Genomic DNA, 27,205 nt, shown 5'->3' with positions numbered 1-27,205 from the left:
CTCCAACAATAGCAGCCACTGGGGACTGTTTCCAGAGATGATATTTTCCTCATATAAGGATTCTCGCTAGTTGGGTAGAAAAAACATACTTGATAGCCAGCTCCAGCAGCCAGGCTGGCCAACACAATTATTGCACATTCTGTCAGCACATTTCCTCCCTTCAGCTTTACTTCTCCAATCTTTTTCAATATTGTTAAAATGAGCAATCATTCGTGATTCACACTCCCAAAAAAGGCAGAAACCAACAATTCCCAATGGCTATAAATTATTAATGCAATTGTGCCAATCACACAGAGCTTAGTGCTTTTAAAAATGGAATGAGATTATCTGCACAGTTATTTTCAATCAGATTCATCTCTTATTAGGGGGCATTATGCATATGGCTTGCTTTCAGAAAGCTATCTTCTTTAAAAAAGATTATTGCACAGTCATTTCTTGTGAAATACTATGCAAGCTCTACACTTAGATACCAAATCAATTTTTTGTTTCAGGAAATAATTATATGTAATGGGTGTTTTCTTTTGTAGATAGCCTGATTCTTTCCAATGTAAAAGCCTGTTCTGTTCTCAGTTGTTATTCCCATTCGAACCATCCCTGCTTTGAGTTGGTCCTGATTTACACTAATCTAGCAAACATATAGGCAGATCTGGTGGCTATGGTATAGCTTTTTTTTGCTGCTATAGCTTTAACAGGCTGTAATAGAAAAGTTTGTAAGAATAATCGTACAATGTATCTGTTAAAATATAGCTGGGGTATATGGCTGTCTCAAAAATTACAAGCTAGAAAATCTTCCTTTCTGGTACACAAAACCCTAAAAAAATTACAGTCAAGGGCAGTAGAGATTCAAAGGATTTAAGTACAAAGGTCAATTCTGTGGAATGCAGAAGGCGGTCAAGGGAATGATTTTCTTTGTATGTTCCCTCTGACAAACGCTGTTCAAATGTTTGTTAGACTCTGTCCTGTCAGGGCCTGCACTGGAGCGGGTATGGAAGAGACTACATGAACTGGAGACAGAGGATGATTTTATATTTACTGTTGCATCTTGTAAGAGGTTTGTAAAATTGCCTTTGTACTCCCAACTCCATATGACGTACTCAGATTATCCAAACATCACACCATGGTGTCTAGGACCCATCAATACACTGAATGCAAAGAAACTGCAACGAAATTCAGAGAAGCCTCAAGCTGCAGGAGTAGGAAAGTTATTTTTCTATTCCTTTGAGTATGCCTGGCTAGCAAGGTGGAATCTGACCTGCATTATATTCAGATAGTTTGAGAGCTGAAATACTGAAATCACAAGGCTAAAGACACTGATTCAGACCACATAAGAATGTTCCATGTAATGGAACTTAAATATATTCTGAGTCAACAAAAACATCAGTAGAAGACTCTAGCACATGCTTAACTGCCTGCCTTAATCTAGGCCAAAAAGCATCTCTCACTTTCTAAGACCCTTGCTTTTTACTGTAAGCATTAGATTATTTCATCCCTTGCATTGATGGAAAAAGTAATCTTTAAAGCACTGAGCTGTCAAAATACCATATCAGGATTTTGCTATATTATTTTACATATTTCAGCTCTGTATTTCAAGTACTGGCAATCATCATATTGAACACATCTTCTACAATATGGAGAACTGTCTGATTCTTGCGGTCATATGCCTTGGTGCCATTTAACAACATGTATTCCCATCTGTGAATTTGCTTTCTGGCATTTGGCTTGTACTTTATTTTTCCCATCTAAAAGTCTGGCAATAGTTTCTCACTATTATTCTGATAAGCGTGTGGGTCAAACTCATTCCACTGTGAATGTGCATTTGTACTTGCGGAAAGTGAGTGATTGATTGGTATCAGCCAAAAGTGACTTCTCCTGTTACATTTCTAGCATGTTATTCCTGTGGTTAATCAGTTCTACTGACTGTCAGTCAAACCTACCAGATGTGACTCTAATGGATAGCTGCTAGTTGCCTGATGTCTGTTTTGTCACTGATGTGGCTAGAGTGCTCCTAAAAGTTAAAAAAAAAGAAAAAAAAAAGAAAAAAAAAAGAAAAAAAAAAGAAAAAAAAAGAAAAAAAAGAAAAAAAAGAAAAAAAGGACATGTAGTTTAGCAAGTATGAGGAAGCTGTATTTAGAAAGTAGCTGTATTTGTATATCTCTGCTTTTAAATATTCAGTCAGCTGATTTTTTCAAATATGAATTAATCACAGGACTATCTGCCCTTGTTTAATCAGGAAAGATTCATGCAGAACAGTATTTGGGATTTTTTTGTATGTCCTGTGGGGGGTAAAAGAGTGTTATTATTAATTTAGTTATTTAAATACTTAGCAGTTCTGAAACACATGCATTATGAATAATCTTCACCAAAAACACCACAGCAATTTGTATCACGACTATGCCTTTTAGGCTGAAGCAGAGTCCCATTGAAGTAAACACTGTCATGAAGACAGAAAGGAAGATTGTTCTCTCCCAAAGGAGCTTAAAATTCAGTCATAGTGAAGGACTGAAATTCTTTTCATTTAATTAAAAACCATAAATCCATCCAGTTTTAGATCCAATATGAATCAAAGACTGCAACTTGAAATATCACAAGATTCCTTTTCCATTCTGGTTTATATCTGAGGCTGGCCCTGGAATTACCAGATATTTGACCACCAGCAGACTGGAACTTACAGCTCATATTTATGACAGATGTGGTTAGATTAATCAAATTGCAGACATTTAAGTATAGGGATATTAACTCAAATATAATCTTTAGCAATTGTGCATCCAGTTCCACTGGATCTAAACTTTATTTATGGATTTGAACAGACCTGATACAAATTTTTAACAAAAGGTCAATTATTTCATTACTGTTTAAGATTGTATTATATTGATGTTTTACTTACCGTATAAACAAACTTCTATTGTGTATTTGCCAAGCCTTTCAGTAGCAGTTAAATCTGCTGCCTGCACAGTTCACTTATTCTCTTCATTCATTAGCTTCAGTAATATTATTTGTTTCAGCAGGATTTGGCTTCAGAAAGCCTGCCTGTCATTTGAAAATAAAAGTAAAATGTGTAACACTTGCAGCCGAACTCTCCTCATCCTATTCAGTTTTACTGGAATCAACAAGATCACCTTGTATGTGCACTGCTAGCCCTGCTTGTTATGGAGTAGAAATGAGTAGTGGAATGAAATAACTTACATGTCCTGAGGCCTCTCAGAGAGCAAACTTTGAAACTACCTCCACATTTTAAAGTTTTAAAGTAGTAAAAACATATTGGGAATAAATAAATCTCGAAGTTCAGGGTGAACTTGGTAGGTGAGCTTTCAAGAATTGCTACAAATTGCCATTTTTGTTTTCTGGCTTTTTTTTTTTTTTTTGAGACCTGATTTTTAATATGGTAGAATTGATTAATGCTAGTTTCTGAAACAGAAATTGAATCAAAAATTGAATTCTCTTGGAAATTCCAGGATATGTTCTTGTTCTAATGCAAATCTATAGCTGCTGATGGCTGACAAAATTTATCTTCAAATCTATTCCCAATTTGGAGATTAAAATTATGCACATGTTGTCTAACAGAGAACACTAGGGAGGCAGTTTTTCTAAGTGACAACTTAGAAGATTTTTTTATTTAGTTTTTAAGCAAACTGTAACTTAAATCAAGCATGAATTATAAACCTTGCAATGAGAATGGAGATGGTAATTGTGCTTCATTTTGATCACACAGTGAACATGACCCTTTCTCTTCTGACACCTTAGAAAATATAGATATACAACAAATGCAAAGCACAAATTGACCTTAATTCACTGACCTAAAACATTTATATGCCTTTGTTGCTTTTAATTTTCAGTGAAAATGACATAGTACCTTAAACACACGCCCAAACAGCATTGTAGTGTTTTTACATTTTATTAATAGGTCAGGAATAGATCAAGATCACAGTCATTAGTCCTCAAACTATTGTTCTATTGAAGCACGTTTCATAAACTAGAAGTGAACTAGTTTTTTTGGCGCTTTTCTGATCGGTACAAGTGTTTTGTTTTTCACATTGCTGAGATACCATTTAAAAATAGTATGTTAAAGAAGAATTCTGAGGAAGAAAGTCTACCCTTACCTTCATCATATATTCCTTCAGCTAAATTAATGATACTGAGAAAAGTAGAGAAATTATGAATTACTCTAAGGACTCAGAATTCAGCAGATATTATTTTTACAGCTTCTTACACACTTAATATGTGTAAATGTATGCATGTGTCTGTATATAGGCATACAACACGCTCCACATTTTTTTACGTGTGACATTCTTGCACTGTAAACAGACAAGTCATAATAAGCTGTAGCTTTAATAATTCCTTGTAAGCAAATGTAGCACAGAAATTTGGCAAAAGAGGATACCAGATATAGATAAAATTGATAATGCTAAGAAAAAGGATCTAGATGTGATTTTAGAAGAAAGAGTAGTTTGGCAGTAAGGTTATTTATAGTACTGGAAGCATAGAAGAAACATGAAGCAAAACTTAGAAAGTCAAAGGGACCCATTAAGGAGAGGTAAGGGAAATATTGTGGCTATAACCGAGTCTCTCACAAAGGCAATGATCACCTTTATAATGTGCAGAGCAATGCTCTCTTATATATGCTAGTAAAATAGAGCACTGAACAGGAGAATTTTATACTGCATACACCTCTATAAAGGGGCTAAACAAAACATCACAGAGCTGACTTCATCTGTTATGAATTTAGGGAAACCATGCTTCCACTCTATTTATCAATTTACCCATCCCTGCCTATGCTGTAAGAGCAGTTCTACAGAACTTAATTAACTGGTACCTGTGAAGTACTGCAAAGTTAATATTAAAGCAGCTAAGCAAGTGTAAACTATTTTTAATATGGAGACCTGCTCCTTGGAAAGAGATATAAGTTTAACTGCACATGTAGGAATGGGTTAGGCCCCTAAAAAAAGCAGTAAAGAACAAACAAACAAACTCAAATCCCATAGTTTTAATTGGGGTCTCTCTCAATTTAAAATCTGCAAGGAAGAAAATAGCTGAAGAGATGAAGCGTAAAAAAGAGTAGTAAGCATTTTGTACTGTATGTAATACTTCTTGGGTGCAACAAAATACAAAGCAGGAAGAATAGCAAAATCTAGAAATAAATTATAAAGGGTTGCAAGCGTTTGTGCTCTCAAACCAATTCCCTCCGTATTAGTGTTAGGAAACTTTTTAATGTTCTCGGATGTGGTCATTACCAGTAAACAAGTTGGCACAAGTGAGAGAAGCTTGCTGTGGGGAGCTGCGCAGCGTCAGTCCCACTCCTCTGGGCCACACTGGCACTCCATGAGGGCCAGGGGCCAGATCCTTTGCTGGAGTATCCCACTTACAGGCATCTGCTCTGATCTTCAGCAGGCTCTGGTCCTCATAGGGAAGGGGAACCATTACAAGAGAATATCTAGTAAACGTGTAAGAGGATATTAACAACAAATATCAACAGGAGAACAAGGAAGATACTCTCTCAGTAATATTGTCTCAGCCAGTGACAAGTATATACGTAGGCTCCCAGACAAATATGCTGTTAGACAGCTACACTCTATAGTGCAGAATCACTGTGCTGGTTTAAGACTCAGTCCTTAATGGCTTTCTGATAAACCTTTAGCTGTAGCTGCAGCAGCAAGCAGACATGCCCTTTCAAATTGCAACTTTATTTTTAACATCTTCATCTCAAGCTACTAGTAAATGTTCGTACACTTTTTTCCCCTGTGTGTACATTCACATCACACAAACAACAGCCTGCTTTAACAACTACCTTTGAGCACCTTCAAACCACTTGTCTGTTGCAGCTTTTTTTCCTTCCTGGACAGTTGATCAAGTACAGGAACATAAGCTATATTTTCGGACCCACAATATTAATAATGAAATTTCAAATCACATCTAAGGATAGTACTGAGGAAAGGTATTACTGAGGTTGACTTCATAAGTGATTTGGTCACCGCATTCATATCAACATCTCCAGAAAGCTTTTGGACTTTTATGTCAGAGAAGATACATATGCTTTTGTAGCTCCATAACTGTTTTGTTCCTTAGGATGCTCTAAGCTTATCTCAAGGCCAGAAAGAGAGGGTAAAAACCTCCCACAATGAAAGAAAACTGTGTGCTTGTGTAGTAATGCTGCCAATGCAGTGTCACTTTGGCAGTGCCTTTTTAAGTGTTTTTTATGCTTGTTAGGTACTCCATGTTTGCCAGTCTGCACCCTGATCAATCTCACCTGCTATAGCTGGTAATTCACTTTCTTACAGTCTCCCAAATTACACTATTAGGGACTGGGTGCTGGGGGACTGTGTGTGTTAAACTGCTGGCCGTGAATATTGCACAAAAGAGCCTGCTGCATGAGTTGCAGATCATGAAGTATGAATGTTGAAAAGATGTATTGCAAGTATGAAAGTATGAGCAAGGAATTTCTTACCCTAACATTCAAAACTCTTCAGCCCCATCGTGTTTATGGCTAAAACTTCTTTCAGGTCTACCAGTCTAACCAATGAATCAGATTAAAGGTTTGCCGCTGGGTAATCCCAGGTTCTGGTAGGAGCATACCACAAATCTGTCTCAAGGTGTGTCTTGTAATAAAATGCAATGAAGTATATAACAGTATATAAGTTATAAAAAATGGAGCTTTTATTATGTTCTTACTACAGTTAAGGACACTGAATGATAGCATTTACCTTAAAGGTGATGTAAGTGTTTTTCATTCATTACCTTGTGGAAGAACTAAAGTGGCTTATAACCTCCTGGACTGGCTTTTTAGCACTAGTTTTTAGAACATTTGCTTCTCTACAACACACTCCTAGCAAACTCTGTTAGATACAATTATAAATCTTGATGTAGCTACATACTAGACCCTTCAAATCATTCAAATCATCACCTCTACTCCTCCACATGCCATCTTCATCATAGATGAGCATGAGTAGCAATTCTAAATGTGATTTGGGTTACCACGAAGGCCTATTAGTAAGAAGATAATGCTTGCTCTTAAAAAAAATAAGCACATACACTCGGCAATGTTTTACCCACACCTGAAATGAATTAGGTGTTGGTCTGAAAAACAAACCTCCAATAAAAGATGAAAAATTAAACACAACACTGCAAGAATTTTCATATTCACTAACAAACAGCAAAAAGTATGATTCTGGGGTTTCCCCCACTCCTTGGACCAGTATTTTTTAGATTTGTTGATTGTCAGATTACAGAAAAAAAATAGAAATGAAAAATAATGCAGAAAAAATACACGTCAGTTGCATCCTTTGGAGTGTCCAGGCACAAAAACAAGCATCCAGATGTTCTGTTCACATCTTAATTAGTGATAATTAGTCAGTAATCTGAAATCTTAAAAGTATCACATATGACAAAAGACTATTTCCACTTTGTGACTGGTCTCTAACTGCTTACTTAGATTGATTAAAAACAAAAGCCAAAAATCTTTCAGCTGCCTAGGTAACACATTTTCTGATGTTCACTGCTAAATTTTTAGATAATATTTCTCAAGAGGCCTTGTGTAATTAAAGAGGTTTTAATCACTAGGATCCTCTAGTGACGGAAGGCCGTTGATGGTGTGCCAGAGTGTGCTCAGTACGAGACAGAATGTAAAGGAAGCTACGGCTCTTCCTCAGGGATGTTCCCTTCTGCACACACAGACTACCTAACCTAGCAATGCAGGCAGCTCTGGATAAACTGCAGAAATAATATCACAGTCTACAAGTTCTCCTGTTTTAATAAATAAATGACCTACTGCTAGATCACATCTCCTGCTGTCTGTTCAGCTGTATGTTAGCACCCTATGTCTCTAAGCGCCTGGCCATCGTTGCCACAGCATCAGGCTGCTTCACAATCATTCATGGATTTCTTTCTCCTAACTTACACTCCATTTAGTAAAACACTACTCCTTATTTCCAGTTGGAGAACTGCAGTGACAAAAAGTCTGTGATTAAATTGGAGATTCAGCTCCTGCCTCCCAGGCTCAGTCCACAGTGCTGGTCCCTGGTCCATCCCTACCTGGTTTCCTCTTCTGCTGTAGGGAGAGGACAGCATGTAGGGAGTACTCCATGCTGAGATGAACTGGAGAGGGTTGGTCTCAAAACATCCTGCAGTAAGGTTTTTCCACAGTTCTGCCACCTCCTAAATCATGTCATTGTACAGAACATTTTGTGAACCTTCTGTACCAGGAAGAATTTGCAATCACCTGCAGTACATAAACACAGAAAGAAAATTTATTTCATCTGTTAGGAATAGTGGTAGTGTCTTAATCCCACAACTAAATACCACAAATCAAAGCAGCAATTAATCATAAGTGCAGACCATGTAGCTGAAATCCATCACATGCACCCACAATGACACACACAGAATCAGGAGGAAAGGAGACAAACGAAAACACAGAACTATACCCCAGATAAGTCCTAGCCAGAGGTGGAGCATGGTACAACACCCCTACACTTTGGAATAGATATGTCACACTGCAATCAGGGTTGCACTTTAAAATCAGCATGTAATATATAACCTACCTGGAAATGAACTGACAGCATGTTCAATGGAGTTTAGAGGAAGAATACGGTGGCTGCTGCTGAATTCCCAAGTCAGCGGCCTTGCCCTCTCCAAAGCTGGAAGGGATCCAGATGTGGTGCTAGAATGAGAACCGAGAGCAGTTTATCGAGGATCCAAACCTCTTCCCAGTGAGGTTAATTGAAAAACTCCTGCCAGTTCAAGTGGATTTCAGCAAAACTGATTCTTAACCTGTGGTTTTATCATATGTTTTCTTAGTTTTCATATCTATTACTTGTATTCTAAATTATTTTAATCCCCATTGTTAGGCTGAAGGTACTGTGTGCATGTTTGCAAGAGGCAACCTAGCCTGTTTTAATGCATATATTATGAACCGTATATTATTATTGAGTCAAGAGGTTCCACTAGCTTTTATGGGACAAAACCCTATGAATTATAAGACATGAAATAAGCCCAAGAAGTTTATTATCTCTTGCAGAAGACAGGTAGCTACGGCTCGATCTAGTACTGGAAAACATGAGTTTCACCACTATTTAAGTCCTCGGCCTTTGCACTTCAGATAGGTATATGTTCTGCCACCCACACAAGTTTCTAACCAAAGCCTGAGTTCAGTATGTGTGCAATACTTCTGAGTCGCAAAAGATACTGCAACATTTGGTACAGCCAAACATCTTGCTTAATTCATTATTCACTACTTAAAATTTTGTCAGAAATCCAGGCGTGAAGTGAAAGAATAAAAAAAGATAAAGAAGTTAAGCAATCACACACCGTCATCAACAACATAAATAAATCAGAAAGCCCATATGCTGAAATTCATGAATCCAAATTACATGACGAAAAACTTACACATGACAGAAATAGCACAAAACCCAGGATAAAAGCATACGAGGGCCACATTTCCAGTGAGTAATTGCCACAACTAGTAATGCCTGTAACTGCATGTTTTTTCTATGAACATGTAACTTTATCAACTGTGACAGTAAGCATCCCTTCCTGATGCTTCCTGTAAACTTTTGCATCCTCCTGGAAACAGTGGTGATCAGGGATACACAAAAACCTTTGCTGTCAAAGCTCCCCAACAAACCCTACAATTTGCGTAGCAAACTACGTGCTTTTCCCCTCCCAAGACTTCACTGAATCAGGAGACAATTCAGTCTTTTCCATAAGTCCTTGTACTCCAGGAGCTCTAGAACAGGACTGGCAGAGCGCTGGGCTTCGGTATTTAGACCTGGGGGCGAGGGCTGCATTCCCCGTTAGTCAAAAGCTCTTTGACAAGTCTCTTGCAATCTGCACAAAGAATGAAGCAGCTTTGTAGCTTTGGCAACCCAGCTTTAGTCTTTCTTTGTATTACATCAGTGATAAAGCAGAAAAGCACCACTCTGGCTTTTTCTTTTAACAGATTTGATTGACTTAAAGTTACATACCTGATTTTAGCTGCATAAGGATATTTAGCAGACATTACAGGAGTCTAAGAAGAAGCCTGAGCCTGCAGATAGCAGACCAAAAGTACCCACTTCAAGGCAATGGGAAGACGTGGAAGCTTAAGGGACAGGTCATCTACCTAGGGGCTATAGCAGAAGTTGCCCGTGTAGAAATGGGCTGTTGCAACCAAACAAAAAGGCATTGCTGTCAGGTAGACTTAGAAAATGAAACGACAAGACTTTCTCAACAAAGATGTGTACCATTGATTTGATCAAAGTACAAAGGATTCACAACTCTTCTCAAATTCAAAGTACAGCTGATTGCAAATCACGGAAGTGCACTTTGCTGTAACAGTTTATACAAACCTTCAAATTTTCTCTGAAAGAATCCAAAGCTTGATGGGGAAGTATCCTTCTCTGAAAGGATACAAAACCTATGATACTGGGTTTTGATATACTTAATTAAAATTTTGCAAGGAAACCCCTAAATATTAATTGCTTTATGCTGTCACTGAAGAAGGTTTTAGCATATCAGTCCTAGGGAAATAAGAATTTAATAATAAATTGGTTATACAATACAGAGGTTTTATATACTGAAAACATCATCTGTCATAAAAGGTAGGTTTCATTGTTATCTGAAGAGACTGGCTAAAATTATTGGCAGAGAATTAATAGCGCCACAAAGTTGAAAACTGTAGGTAGGAAAAACACAAGAGAAAATAGGATGTTATCAGAAAACTTCAGGCTAGAAACTCGCCTTTGAATTCCTAAATGTGTGATAAGAAGAGTTATATAACATGGTTAAAACTCAATAAACAAAGCCTGTCTGCTCAGGAAGCCAGAATGAGACCATTTGTTTCCTATAAGGAGGAATGTTTAAAGTTATTTCTCTGTCAACAGTAAAATTATGAATAAAGCTAACGAAAAATATAGAATCTGTGGGAGTAAAGAATATGCTTGGCTATAACTTCACTTTTGTTTAACTACAGAAGTATTGCTAGTTAAATGTTCCTCTATCTTAAAATACCGCATCTGGTAAGATAGCTCTCTATTCTAATCATCCACAGAATAGGAAAAAAAGAAGTGGGACACTGAAAACAAACATCTTCCTGGTAGTCTAACCACCTTCATTCGATGAAAATCTCTAGAAAAGAAAATCAGCTTTAGCCAGCTTAACAGTATCCTAGTTAGCTGTTAATGACCTGCTGTAACACTACCTGTATTATGGGAAAAGTGTAAAGCTTTTTAAGAAATTACGAGAGGTCATAACGTAGGTTTACAGAATTCTCTTTTTTTAAAGTGAGTGAAAATAAGCGTCGTGGATAGCTCACACAAGCAGCATTCAATCTTTTAAATACTCCCCTAACTGCAGAAAGTGGCCACTTGTGTTGTTCAAACACTGTTTGAGTGTTCAAACAGCATTGTGTGTATTGGAGGAAAGGTACTATTTTATTTCTACCTCTTTATTCTGCCATGCACATAATCTGAACAAGTCCAACAGCATACTGAGATTTCTCACTCTGGAAATGAGTTTTGTAGAAATCACAGCCATCCTGACAACGGACAGGTCCATTATAAGAGGCATAATAAGTCTGGTCACTCCCAGGTTATTGTTCCTTACAAAGAAGGGAGGGAAGCTGCTGATCGGGGAGGAGGGAGTGAACGAAAGATGAACATGAATCAGCAGTGCACCCTTGGGGCAATGGATGCTAACTACACAGTTAGCAGGAGCAGAGGCAGCAGGTCAAGGGAACTGAGTATTCCCTTTTGTGTAGCACTTGTGACAGCTCAGCTGGAGTACTGCTTCCAGTTTTGCGTCCCCCAGTACACAAAAAGACATTGACATACTGGAGCCAGTTAGTTAGGAGGCTGGAGCACATAACATACCTGGAGATGGTGAAGTCAAAGCCAGGGTCTTCTCAGAGACTAGCAAAAGGTCAAGAGTGATAAGACACAGCAAAGACAAGTACAACCAGATATACCAAAACAGAATTTTCATAGTAAGGGCAGTCAAACATTGGCACGGACCTTGGAGGTACTTAAAACTTGCCAGAACTAGACCCAAAGCAACCTGATTGAAGTTAGCCCTGCTTTGAGTAGATAACTTCAGAGGTCTCGGTCAATTTAAATTATTCAATAATTTTACTTTGGATATAAACATGATGTTTCAACAACACACCATATATCAGAGTATATTCACTCAACCACTTATAAAATAAAAAGAACATGGTAGCAAGACTGTACTCTCATCATTGTCCAATTTTCATTTCTGACTTTCCTGTATAATGATAAAATACATCTCCACTGTTCTGTGTGGTAATATTTCTGTAAAAGCTCCTTCATACTAGGTACGATGAAGGTACAAAAGCTACATTCTAAAATCACCATTTTGCAGTGATCCCAAAAGAACTGTTTAAAGGAGTTACCTAAGAGTTTAATAAGTATGCAAATAACAATTTCAACCAAGCCGCAGGAGAACGGTCAAACTCTGGTTTACTCAACCTGACTGCTCCTTGACAACCTTTCTGTAGTACAGCTACTTTGAGAACCAGCATGTCCTAAGATTATGGCAAGAAGAGATGGGAAACAACATGATTCCTCTTCCAATAAAGAGGGAGGCGAGGAGCTCTGTGGAGCCAGCTGTGAATAATCCAGCTCCCCAAGAAATCAGTGGAAACTGGATGGGGGTTTCCAAAGCTCCATTCCCCTAGATATGTTTTTACTTTGTATCTGCTGTTATATTACACACTGTAGAGAACAGGATTCACCACATCAGCAACCTTAAATCTGAGTCATTACAATGGATAGAGTTACTTTTCTTGGAGAAAATATACTGAATGCAATTTAACTCTTAAAATATACTCACAGCTTGGAAACGCAGAGGTGTGCCAATTTAATTGAATGTGTGAGCACAAAATCTTCATGTATTCTTGTGGTGAAAATCCTGCTGAGAAAGCAGCATCACCCAGTGTGCCATCACGTCCTTGGGACAGGAACAACTACTTGCGTGAATAACACTACTCACTCTAAGAAAGGAAATAAACACATGAAATAATTGAGCAAGGAAAGGAGTAGGAGGTTGATGTGTAAGCACATTCTTTGCTAAGCAAAAGCAGCACAGACTACATCCTTCTGAATGTCTGGAAGGCATTTGAACTGAGCAGTCCTGATCTGTATGACCTTGTATGACTACCTAGGAGTCAACAAGGCGAATGTTATGCATACCTTGAGTATGCTTTGAAAATATAACACAATTTGTCTGAACCATGAATTTTTAGAAATTAAGAATGCTTCTAACAGAACCTGAAATTTTTTTTTCTGAGAGGAGTTGTTTGTTTTTTTACGAATAAAATAATTTAAAATGAAACCACATAGGCGGCTTCATAAATACTGTATACAAGTCAGAAGTAGGCAGACATGTATTTTGCTCTGATCACATTCCAACAGGACTTGGCTTTTGAGGTACTTTGGAGGGAACAGCAAAACACTAATCAGATCTATATGCTTCATAGCTAAAATAATCCAGAGACTGACATTTTTTTTAATATTGTTTCCTTCCTACCACTTATATTACCAAATCTAAGTATCAGGGTTACCTTGTTAGCCTAAACCAACACTCATTCTGATCAACAGAAAGATATCTACTGCCTTCATCGGATTTTGAGCAACTCTTTATGAAAGCAAAGCCCCTGTAGCGACATTTGGGAAGGAAGGAAGAAGGAAGAAGTTGGTTTGTTCTCAGGTTCCAGCTCTCCATTCATCGGGGCAGTAGCTGGAGAAATGCAGAGAAGCTTGGCAAGTAAAATATTTACGACGTTTATTTATGAGTCCTTGTATGACTTCTTTTCATCTGGTTTTAACAAGGAATTACAGCAGAGGGTGGGTCAGGCCTGCGCTGGAGATCGCAGCAGACCAGGGTTAATGTTGGGGTTACTTTTTCCAATGAATCGAAAACCTGTGGTTTGGGGGCAGCCGTTGAACCTTAAGAAATAATTCCATTAAATCAAATCCAGCTTTGTATAAGAGATACATGCCACTTCAGTTCTAACTTACGCATAGTCTTTAAACATAAAACAAATTTAACTCATTGCTTAAAATTCCTTACAGAATAATAATTTAATTGTAAGTCAAAAGCAGGATTTAAGTTTGTTTCCAATACTAAATGGTATTTATAGAAATGCAACAGGGATATATGTGCGTCTATCATGAATGCAGTGAGAGACTGTTTGATCTATAATGATGTGTTTCAGAATTTATTTAAATATTTTACCACTATCCATACTCTGACAACTGGAAAGCAAATAAGATGATGACGCATTACTTTCCTGTCAGTAAATTAGAGTATTATTAACACAAGTATTCATAAAGATCTCCTAAAAGATGGTTTATGCCTGAAAGCAACTTTTATGTGTTTCAAGTACGATGATGATTTTATGACTTGGACTTTTAGAAATGTCTTAATGAAATTTAAAAAAAAAAGTTTCACCCAACATTTTTTGTTCCATTTGGGACTACTTCTAACACTGAATTTTTTACAGCAAGATATGTTACCTCCTGGAACTGAGATGTTATTTGAGAAGTTTAAAATAGATCTTAGTGGAGTTCTTAACAGAATGTGAATATTACCATCTTACCTACACATGTTTTCTCACAACAGACAAAATCCTGTGCAGAGCTTGACGGTTAACAGTAAGTTAGCAGAAAGTTTGTATTTGTCCTCAAATTATTTTTGAATCAATAATAAGCTGCAGAGCTTTAGCTTGAAAAGTATGTTGGAGAGAGAGATTCAAACTCGTGAGAGGAGCAATCTTCTACCCAACAGCTCTGCAGGTGAGCTCAGATCTTTTTCTTCTGTTTGTGGGCCCTTAACCTACTTTTGTACGGGGGGTTCCTCTGATCATGAACACACCAGTTATGCTGCAACACAAGAAGGAATTCTCAGTCCTTCTCATCAACGCTGCTCCCCTTTGAATTAATGGTGAAACGTTCACTGAAATCAAAAATGGAACTCAGGTGCCACGTACCCAGGTGTCCAGATTGCATTTTCTTCTTCCTTTCTAAACACCCAGTGAGCCAGGGCAGAACACAGCTTTTCCAACGGCAGCTCCTCTCTCTATGCTGCACAAAGGCAATGACCCCATTCACAACTGCTGTTATTCAGTCCTACCCTACTTGTGCAGATGCTGGTTTCACTTGAACAAAATAGCATCACCAACCACAGCCTGTCCAAGGGAAAGCCTCCTCCTGCCCCGAAACCATTCTTTTGTTCCAAGCCTCTTCTCATTCCCCATCCCCTCATTTAATCTTATCTGCTCCTGTCCTCACATCAAGCTAGAACTGTGCAACATAACTAATACATAAACTAGCAATAAACATTCCACTGTGATACCAGATCAAAGTTAGAAAAAGCTGCTTAATTTTGGGGCCCACTGTACCCCTCAACCAGTTATGCAGGTGCTGCACCTTACTCCGTCTTTGCACATCTCCCATCACCACACAGTTACAGGGCTTTCCCATGGATAGTCACTGCACAGACCTAAATACTAAGACTTCAGCACATCAGGAAATATTAGATCAAAAGAAGAGAGTAGGAAATAAACTGACATTTTCCACACAATAAATAGCTTATCATTAGCATTACATAAAGTGTTATGACAAACTTAATTTTGGAACTATTGACAAGAGCCTGGAAGTTAGTCTTTAATCATGAACTTTTTAAAACTGCCTTTGAAAAGGAAAGTCTCCACCCTTGCTTTGGCACATCTGTTTTCAGTTTTGGATTTATTGGCACAGAAATTAACAAAATCACAAAGCTTATCTTCAGTCATCACCCTAGGGCTTTTTGTATCTGTTTGGACTGTTCAGACTTTAGAGTTACTTTGATTCAGATAATGGAAAACCATTACTCAAATCCTTCCCGTAATAGGCCCCAGTTCAGAAGACGCTTTTCATTGGATCCCAAGTTAGCCAAGGCTATGAGATGAATTTGCCTTCTTTTAATGTAAACTGTTACATTGTAAAATATAGAATTGAATTTTATTTGAAAGTAGGCTAGAATAGGCTAGAATTACTGAGTAGAGAAACTTCGAGTTGGTGGGCAAAACAGACTAAAATAAAAGGATTTGTTAACAGGTCTACTCCCCTCCAGTGACATCCTCGCTGGCTGAAACCTTTTCTTCAATCATCCTTTCTAGTCCAATACATTTCCATGGCTTCTTGGTTTCCAGTAAGCTCTATCAGCTCCTTCTTGATTATTATACATGGAAAGTGCTATCTGCCATCACCTCTATGGCTTGCCTGTGCTTTTCTAAGAGGTGCTTCTAATCACCTTCTACACTACTCACCTCTTTCTAGCTCTCTCCCATGCTTTCTGCTCCAGGGTACTGCAGAAAGCTCTCTGAGCTGAGAACGCACAGCTACTCTGCAGGAGGGTCTACTTTCCTACTCTGCTGGCCAGTTCCCCTGGAGCCGGGCAGGACAAGGCAGTCTTCCTCTGACCCCTCCAGACACTCTACCATACACAACGCTGTGAACACACAAACCAGATATACCATTTATCTATCACATATACACAAAATCAAGCATGCTATGAAAAAAAAACACGTTAAAAGTGTTTAAATACCTTCTTGAATAGGGTCATCTCTAATCAGATCTGAAGTCAACAGGACCTTCTTCACCTTTTCCAGTAGGACCAATACATACTAGCTGGAGGAGATGCTGGGAGCCAAAACTGCCAGTCATTGTACAACAATGACTGCTGCCACTGTATTTGAGCCCTCACTTAATTATAATGAGTTGAATATTTACTTTTATCTGTAGATGTGATCAAGCATTTACCATAATGGGATCACTCTCCAGTCTAAGATTAAATCTTCCTTTCTAACTAGGTTTATCTGCCTCCTGACTTTAAAACAACCCCTAAAATCTGCAGGCCATAGCAATGTAACTTAAAATACAAAATAGTACCCAAGTCCTCTGAGCCTAAGACATGTTCAATGAATGCATAAAATCCACCACGAAGTATCCCTGATGGTGATGGCTTTTATACAGTAATTTAGCAATTCAAACACAGATCTTCCACCTGACACTTTCTACTTATTTCTTTTCCCCCCCTTGTTTTAAACTCCTGTATAAGAACTAACTAATAATTCTCATAAATCTTTAGGGTAGGAAAACATTGTCTACCTCATTATCCAACAGGAAAGGGGTCCACAAAAAAGCAGACCTGATCAATGACAGCAAATGATTGGCAGAGTCAGACTCAAAACTCAGTAACTCTTAGCTGTAGGAGCACTAAGCAAATTGGTTTGTTGGACAATGCCTAATGCAAAGTAGGAGGAAAGCTCAATTTGGAGCTTGACAGCTCAGCATTTAAATTAAGCTCAAAACAAATCTGAACACTAGAAAAATACCCTCATAGCCAACTGAGATCAAGAAATGGTTTAAAGATAATGCAGCAACCAAGAACCTGGTTTTTGAGCACTTTTGAAATTAATTGATAAGATCAAATCAGTATTTCTCAGATACTTCAGAAACCAACATCCATGTATAACACTTTTTAAAAGTCAGAAGAGGCACATACAGTGAAAGGTTAGCATCTTGAATGTATTCTTCTCTGGTTTTCAAAAATAGGCTGTAACTAACAAGCATTCACTCATAGAATATAAACCTCTTATCAGTTGCCTCTGAAACTAAGCTAGGTGCACCCACTTGATATAAACTTCGGTATTTACAAGGGCTGACAAGATCAAAATCAATTGTTCATACTTGTGTTCTGACTTGTGGAAAAAAAGGGCTTTTGACTTCTAAAATTTTCACACTTTCAGTCTAATAATCAAGAAGAATAACTGCTGGTATTTTGAAGATATCAATATACTCCTGCTGGTATATTATACTTTCCTCCTCTCCACAGTTTTTTGGGGAGGCATTTCAGTCAAGATAACTGTAGTTTTAAATAACCTAACATCCAGGGAAAGAAACTAAACATAAGTAGCACGTGTACTCTATTATTTTGCTTAATTTACAGATTATGCTTAGCTACTGTGAAGGTCTAATTTAATTCCATTTACTTTGTGAAGTGAAAGAAACCCCCATGTTATTCCTTCCCTGATCAGCAAGTTCTCAAGGAACGAACAGACACTCATAATTACTGCAAAATAATTCAATACAAACAAAATATAATCATTTAGCAAATGTAGACATCTTTTTGTTCTCCTCATATAGTTTACAACACTTTGTGTTACACGCTTGATCAAGACCCATGTGCCTGTTCTACAAGATTGTACAGGAGCAGAGTGCCAGGCACAACTTCCCATGCTCTCCAAATGTTTGCATGTGCAAAGGCCATCTGACAATTTGGCCAGCAGCTATCTCTTCATCATCTCTTCATCTTTGCCAAAAGATTGCCACGGTAGACATATTTGATTCTAGCCACAGTCTCGTTCTCTTCTGCCCATTAGAAGTTTGTCAATCCATAAGTTGCTGTTGATATGTCTGAATCAGTTTAAGCTAGATAGCTTTCTAGAAGCTTAGCTGTGCTTCTTATGTTATAATATGTATAAAAGGCACAGGCAATGGCAAAGGAACATAAATAGCAAGCTGTATTTTGATTTCAGTGATCACTAGTAAAGAGAATGCCATTAATAAAAATTTTACAAATATAGAGACACACAACTAAATCTCAAGTGCCATTAATATCTATAACTATGTATTTAGGACAAAGTAATTTATTCTTATTCTTAAAGATAATGAGTCCTGTAATCATTTATCTTTTCTATTCCTACCAAACAGTAGAAATCCTCCATTCAGCAGAAAATTGCCTATAATTTGGCCAAATTACTGAATGTAAAGTGGACAGAAGTTGGCTCCTTCATCACCTCCCTCTTTCAAGAGGAAACAGAAAAGAGTTACTGAAAACATTTTCTAATAAAAGGCACCACTTTAACATGTCAGTGCAGAGCTCATCAGCTTTATTAATTCCACTACACTGTGGTTGGCCTCCTCCCTGCATAACATTTCAATGCTGAACGCGTTGCAACAAAGGCTAACTATTTAAGGGAAAGAAAGTGTATCACTGACAAGCTTATCCCTTGATGACTTGCTTCAGTTCCCACTCCTTTGTGGTTTCTTTCTTTGACTTGGTGAAATCCCTTTCTAACCAACTCAATGGTTCTAATGTATATGAAGCAAATGATTTTGAAAGGCTTGTAACAGAACACAAACACAGTTTTCAAACGCCAAGACTCTTATCTGAGCTTTTTAAAGCTTACAGGTCTTTCAAAACTCTACTGATGCTGCCTGGAAAGGCACATAAATCCAGCCATGTATGGAGAGGTTGCCGTGACAAACACAGTGGTGAATCTGAAATTCTCCAGAATGTTACTATGGCCTTCAACCACAGGAAAGCATCTTTGGATGTGGGGAAGACAATACTGTAACATCAAATATGTACATGAGAGCCTCTTGTTCTGAATGCTAGATGTTCTTGTATTCTTGATCAAGTCACTTATCTTCCTATCAAGTTGACTTAAACTTTTTTTTCACAGGGATGCTATTAGAGTCGACTAAAGCAAAGGAACTATGATGAAGTATAAAAAAGGACAGCAAAAGTGCTATTTAAATAAAACAGCTTTGTAAAAACTGCTTAAACACAAGAAATCAAATCAAAGAACAAATCAGCAAATCAAGCATCTTTGGGGCTTGCTAGCTGAAAGTTTCATTATAAGCATCAGGTGAAACAGGCAGAGTTTAATGGTCTTTTATTCTCTAGAATAGAATCTCTGTTCCTTAATTTCCAAGTTGCTAGGGTTCACTGGAAGACAAGAAATATGTTTAGCAAAATATGGATGTTTCAATAGTTTTCCTTCCACACCAAGGAAAAAAAAAAAATCAAAACCTTCAATATTTTCAGGGAGAGCGTAGGAGACTTTGCATCCTCAAATATCACATCAAACTCTCCACCTCTTAATGTGTCTTGTTTGAGTTTTCACTTACTGCAAATATTTAAACATTATTTACCCTAAATCCATCCCTGTACATTGCGATGCAGTGTAAATAACCAAATATTCATCCCTTCTGCCATAGGTGATTTGAAGTTTATTTCTGGTTATATCTCACATTTTCCCCTTGTAGTTTAGAATAAATGATAATTGTCAAGAATTGGAGAGACTGCTCCTTTCCATCAGCCCTTAAAAAATATCCAGAGCTTTGTGCAATAGCAATTAAAGAAAAGATGAGTTCTGACACTAGCCTTATTTTTTGTAATTGCAAGAGAAAATGTGAAACTCAGATGGGTCTTGTTACTGTTAAATGCATTCCTACTGACTCCAATTTGTTTTGTTCTATTAATTTATCATCTTACATTTGGAATGATTTTATAGTCTGCTAGGACAAGGTCTCAGAAGCATAAAGCAGTGAGATAACAGAATGAAGATGCAGCTAACTGTGATATTTCAGAGCAATCTGAGTACTAGTTGTGAATATACTATTATTCTAAACACAACCCTGCAGCTTTTTATGCCTACAGCATATACAACATTGTTTAGTATTAACAAATCTGACAGTCTCGGTGGCAAAACTCAGTGAACCCCATCCACATGAGCTTGCAACCCTTACTACAAGTTCGGCTGGAGAAGACCCCGTAATTTATTCATCTGTAGCTGATGTGTCTTTGCATTGATCTTTCATAAGTCTAACCAAGTCAATCCTTGAACAGCACATGCAGCAAAATAAAAAAATATCAGGACTGTACAAATTGGTAAAGGTATTTGCTGATGCTATAATAATTTAGATTTAATCTATAAATTGCTTGCTAATTAGAGTAAGAATATATATTGTTGCGTTAAGTTGGAACTGTGACTTAAGTTACATCATGATGCTTTGTTATTTAGACTGAAAGCCACATTAAGCTTTGAGAGATCTTTAGTCTGCTTGACTGGTTTCAGGATTCTCAGGATTCATGGCTTGCTTTTCATACCAAAAATGAATAATGTGTTGCTTCATGCTTTTCTTATTTTATCTACTGAGATGTCCTGCCAGCTACCAGTAAACAAAGACCATGTGAGGGATATTATGATATACAGATACTTCTACTTTCCAAGATGACAAACAAACGTTTGATAGCATTATGAAAAATGTGCATCTACTGGTAGTCAGAGAGAGGCACACAAGTTGGATGTTTAATATCCTTCATGAACTTCTGCAGCAGCACCCAGAAAAGCACCAAGAACTACAAACTCAGTTACACCTTATTGATCAGAGCTATAAAAGACAGTAAGGAACCCATAAAGTGAGCTGCACTCGTTTTCCAGGGTTGTTTTTTTTTCCCCTTTATTATCACCAGTGGTCAGCAAAAGCAACTCACTGGATGGCACAACTCCCTCTGAATAAGTAACACCACCTCTCCACAATACTTGCAGGCTCTGCGATGCTAGAGATATTGCACCAGAATGACATACAACTATGTTTTTTAGTTAGACTCAAGATTATCAGGAAATCTATTATTTACCAGTATCCTTGATACATTTCAACTGGAATTGTCATGCTCTTTTAATTACCTGTTTTATCTAACTACAATTTTTTTTTCTTTCTTAACACTGCTATTAACCCACTTAAGGACACCTGATACTAAAAGATGCTGTATGTCTGTGCCTAGAGTGAAATGAGTCACATGTATAGTGAGTTACCTGAATTTTTCCAGAAAACATTATCACTCTGCAAATGCAAATATTTGCCTGTGTTATGATACACAGAGACTCATAAACTAGTTTATTTGATAACAATCTTTGTATTGTTTTGAAAAATACTGGATATGCTTCTAAGACTTCATAGGATTAGGAGAGTAAAAGCCCAATATGCTACCCCAGAAACACAACCGGGAAGGGCCCGGAGGTGTGGTCATTCCGCATGCAGCCACACCTGACCTGCTTTTTTAAAAAAAAAAAAAATTCCCAACAGCAGAAAATAATTTCTATTTGGTAATTATCATGATGAAAATCACTGGTCACACCTGACAGCAAAAAAAGACCTGGAAAACAGAAGAAATTAAAAATAATTTTTAGCATAAATAAAGTATTTCAAATTTGTTTGAAGTGTTTAAAACCAGAAATCAATGCAGAAATTCACTCTTTGGAAGAATGCCAGTCAAAGTAATATTAGAGGAAGCCAAAGCATATTATTGATTAATACCAGCCTCCAGCTTCAGTCCAAAAATACAAAAATGGCCAAGAACACCTCAGCAGCGTGACAAGAGGCCCAGCTGCAGCGAGGTGGCCCCCAACATGGTGTGACTGGCGGTGGGAAGGGCAGCACTCCAGCTTGCCCCTGTGGGTGCTGGGACTCTCATAAAGGTACTGTGCTGCATCTCAAAGGAAAGGACCTGAGCAAAGTTGTGTCCTCTCACGTCACAGAGCTCTTCACTGAAAACCCCCTCTTTGATTTCAATGGATGAGTTCCCATCGGATTCTAGCTGATGAATACAAATGTATTTTGCCCTTATATGGGTGAAGTAAGATGAAGCCCATCTTTGCCAAGTCATTGCTGTGATCATAAATGGATTTGCCTGAGTCACTGTGCTTTACCTTGGTTGAGGTAAATACTTCAGACTTGGTACATTCCTGAGGATCTTTCCTGTAAGTCTTGTGGAATCACCATGGTAATATTCTCCACTTGCAGTAATTATGCTTATATATCCTCTCTGAATATCGAAGATAGTTACAATCTGCAGAAATAGAAGTAATTATATACCAGTCACTGTAATACAGCTGTGGACAGCTGTAAATAAAGTGTTTACATGGGGATGGAGACATCGCAGAGCTTTAGAAAAGTGTGTTATGAAAGACAAGAAAATAAGCCTGTTCCAGTTTGTGAGAATATGCAATTTAATCCATGTAGAAATCTTGTTCATCAGTAATTACAGGAGATAAGAGTCTTCTCAATTAAGATCAGGCAGAAAATGCTTTCATTTAATGTGTTCTGAGAAGTATCACATAAAAAATAATTAAAGAGATCCATGAAATATTTTCAGTATTTTAAATATATTACCTCCTTTGAAATTTAGAACAGCTTCAAAGAAATGTCAGGTTCTGGCATGCTATGGAAAGAGCACTTGTGTTTAAAAACAACAAGGCGTTTCCCCTAGTTTTATATATATTTGATGGAGCCACTCAAAAAATAATAACTGAAAAACTAATTTCAATTCAGACATGATCCTTTGGATAACACTTTTAGCTCAATGGTTGGAATTATTAGGAATGAGCCTGTGACAAACCCTAGATGGGGAACATGACACAAAGGAGTTTCTGTCAAGCTTTTTCAATTATTAGTCTTCTCTTCTTCCTCGTTATTTTTATTTCCTTTCAACTCACATGTATAAGTCATACAGCAGTAATACAGTAGCATCATCTCTGAGGAACAGTCTAGCAACTTGTGCTAGCAAGCTTGTTTTCATTTTCGCGGTTTTAAGATTTTCTATGGGAGGCAAGAATGCATTTTTAAAATTTTGCATTATTGTTACATTTTTACAATCTCTAATCATTCCTCATGCCTTTGGTAACCAATCTTCGGGGCCCACTCTTACTCATTAAGTAATCAATTACACACTCTCTAATCTGTTTTATCCAAAGATAACAAAGTAGAAGGAAAAGGCAGACACAGATTTCTTTCTACTACTTAAAAAAGATTTTCTCAAAACTCTGGTTACACAAACCCATTCTGAGTCACAGCCCCCCAGCCCTCCATATGGATTTTCCAAGCATCTGTGTCAATTCATTTTGATTTGAGTCACTTATTGTACTCACTCAGTGGGCTATTTGGTATGATATGGATTGGCTAAGCACTGTCGTCAACTCATCTGAAATCAATTCATTTATTGTTCACACCCGGTACACCATTTTGGACAGAGATAAGAGTACAATGAAACAAGAAGAAAGACCCACTGGAAGGCAAATAATAGCACAGAAAAAAAGCAGAAATATAATAGTCATGGGCTGGAGACAAAGGAATAGAAAAGACAGATTAAAGACAAACATTGATCAAAGATAGAAAAGGAACTGCAGACAAATGAGAACCTGTGATCAAAACCTGATGGAAAGGAGCATGGTGAGATACGAAAAAAAGAGAGAGAAGAAAAAAAATCCTAGACTCACTGCTTCAGGATATCCTACGTGCTTTTGATTCTCTACCGGTCTCTAATCCAGCCATGTTTAAGAAAGTAGTAGTATAGGAATTTTTCTACATCCTCTAGGGATAGAAGATTTTTCCTAGATATCTTAAAATTAACTCTCCCTTGTCCACTTTGCTATGACGTTCATCTTCCTAACACTATTTTCAACCTGCTTTGATGGTTGCAAGAAAGGATTTTCTCATATTTCTGTCACAAATTTCTCAACAAAAGCATGTGTACTAACTCTTACAATCTAAACTCTATCACCAGTCTAATTTCTGCAGAACTGCTGCAAATAACTCTTAATCACTAATTGTGGAGCTACTGCCAGATGACAGCTATTTATGCCCTGACCAGCTGAGGTGTGAGTACCTGCTCCCCAGGAAGAAAGGCCTTAGAATTGCTTTGACACCAGTTTTGCAAAAATTAATCATAACACGGAAAATGTGAGTTTTGTTCCCAAAGAAATGAGCAGAAACCACACAGAAGAGGGAAATGGACTTTCAACCCGTATGTTTGAGTCCATATGCTATCAGATGTAAGCACCATTTGTTGTCTGTTACTCGCGCTGCAGAGTTTGGCCAGAAATAGGGTCATATCACAGGTTCACACCCTGAAGGTGATGGGCATTCTCAGAATCCCTAGGCTAGTATAAATAATTACTTTTGGTTTTCGCTGAGTTTGTGAAAGCTGAACCCTGTGCAGGTTATTGCTGACAGCTCCCAGGACTGCTCTTCTGTGAAACCCCCAATCGGCACTCCCACGTTTGGTTTTGTGAGGTGCTGTAGCAGACCGCTTCCGAGGCACCACAGGGATATCCGATTTTCTTACACTGTCTTAATATTGCTGGGCAACAGGAAAGCTACAGTTGGATGTGATTGAGCAAGTCCATTTTGCTATATAATGGGAAATTTTCCAGTTTGTTTCAATAACTACTTTCCAAAGAAAAATAAAATTATCCTCTTTTATGGTTTTCAGATGATTTGCCAGCTAATCTTTATTGGTCAAATAATTTTAAGATTCGTATATCCTCGGGGTATTATTCATCAAACGGGCCGGTTAAAGCAGCCACATAGCTTTCCAAACATTTTAGGAAATCTGAAGCACTGCCACAAGACTAATTTTAGTTCACAGAACCACAGACTGGTTGACATTGGCAAGGATCTCTGGAGGTCGTCTGGTCCAACCCCCCTGCTGAAGCAGGGCCTGAAGCAGGGCCACCTAGAGCCAGTTGCCTAGGACCACGTCCAGACGGCTTCTGAATATCTCCAAGAAGGAAGACTCCCTGGGTAACCTCTGCCAGTGCTCGGTCACCCTTCTGGTAAAAAAATATTTCCTGATGTTCAGAGGGAACCTCCTGTGTTTCAGTTTGTGCCCACTGCCTGTCGTCCTGTCACCGGGCACCACTGAGAAGAGCCTGGCTCTGCCGTCTTTGCACCCTCCCTTCAGGTATGTACATACATTGATAAGATCCCCCTGAGCCTTCTCTTCTCCAGGCTGAACAGCCCCAGCTCTCTCAGCCTTTCCTCACAGGAGAGATGCTCCAGTCCCTTCATCACCTTCATGGCCCTTCACTGGAGTCTTTCCAGTAGTTCCATGTCTCTCTTCTACTGGAGAGCCCAGAACTGGACACAGTACTCCAGGGCTGGCCTCACCAGTGCTGAGTAGAGAAGGATCACCTCCCTCCACCTGCTGCAATGCTTTCTCTAATGCAGCCCTGGATACCATTCGCCGCCTTTGCCGCAAGGGCACATTGCTGGCTCATGTAGGTGTCCAAAACCACTGGATGCCTAAAAAGGAGAAGCGTTGGCTTGGTTTGCGCAGGTTCAGACAGGAACAATTGACTATATTTGAAGAGCCGGCAACAAACGTTTTTCTTGTGAGGACATCTTGTGGCTAATATTCCACATTATTGGCAATAAGCCATGTCATAGAACTTGGCTGCAGAGAAGGAACTGGAACATCAGGAGTCTTAAATCACCTCTTATGCCAAATGTATGTCCTCTTTTCACATTTAGTCTTGGTTCATAAAGATGGGATCAGAATCAGGAGCTATATTTGTAAATGAAAACTATATTTAAGTACATAGAGGTATTTTTGTGAGATTATTTCTCCTAGGGTAGCATTCAAACTATTCTGTGTTTTGCTGGAGTTTTTTAAAATCTTCATTATTGCAACTAATGGCTTTTGTGTTAAATATGACATTGGCATCTACTGGATAAATAAAGAACTGTTAATACTGCACCACTGATGAGCCCTATAAATTGCTGAATGTTTGAAACGGGAGATGGTACTGTAGCATCTGTTCTAGGGCCATGTGCCTCTAGCAGGGACACGGTGGATATCTTTCCGAGATATCCCAATAGCCACTATGTACCACCCTGTGAAGATGACAGTAATTTTGTAATGTACCCAAAATACTGCTGCTGTAAGATACTGATAAGAATATAAAATTTGTCAACACAAGACTGCTTTCTACAGGCGCTGCAACACTTCACAAGGTAAGTTAGGTGCTTTTCATTAGAATATTACAATGCAAAGTTGCTGAGACAATTATTGAATTAGGTGGACCTAGAGGACAAAACATTTAAAACTTCAGACTTTCAGCAGCTGGGATAGAAGAACAAGAGAAAATCTACATAGGCATTTCCAGTGAGACTGACTCCACACTGCCACCATCTTGACAGCAGCTATGTGAAAGCAAGGGCACTTGCCGTTTTATTTCAGTAAATCTCCAGTCTCTACACTTAGCACCTCAAAGAAGCTCTCAGAGTTTAATATGCTTCAAAAGAACTAAAAATTCATCCTTCCCTTTATCCCAGATACCCTTACAATGAGTTTTCTAGCACTGGCAGACGTGAGAAAGTGATTTTCTTAGACAAATTTGTTTGTATCACTTCTTGAACACAAATGATACCAGAACAGAAAATATTTGCCTTCATAAATCAAAACTTTTATAGCTATCCTAGCAATGGGTTACAGTACATTAGGATCTTAATCTACAAGCCGCTGATGAAAGATGAACTATACAGTTAATGATTTAATCAGTACACTATGTTAATTACAAATGAAACAGAAATCAAGAGGAAAATGAAAT

The sequence above is a fragment of the Calonectris borealis genome, chromosome 16 (genome assembly GCF_964195595.1).
Source record: "Calonectris borealis chromosome 16, bCalBor7.hap1.2, whole genome shotgun sequence".
NCBI lineage: Eukaryota > Metazoa > Chordata > Aves > Procellariiformes > Procellariidae > Calonectris > Calonectris borealis.
The sequence above is the reverse complement of the archived record's forward strand: the minus strand, read 5'-3'. Positions refer to the sequence as shown.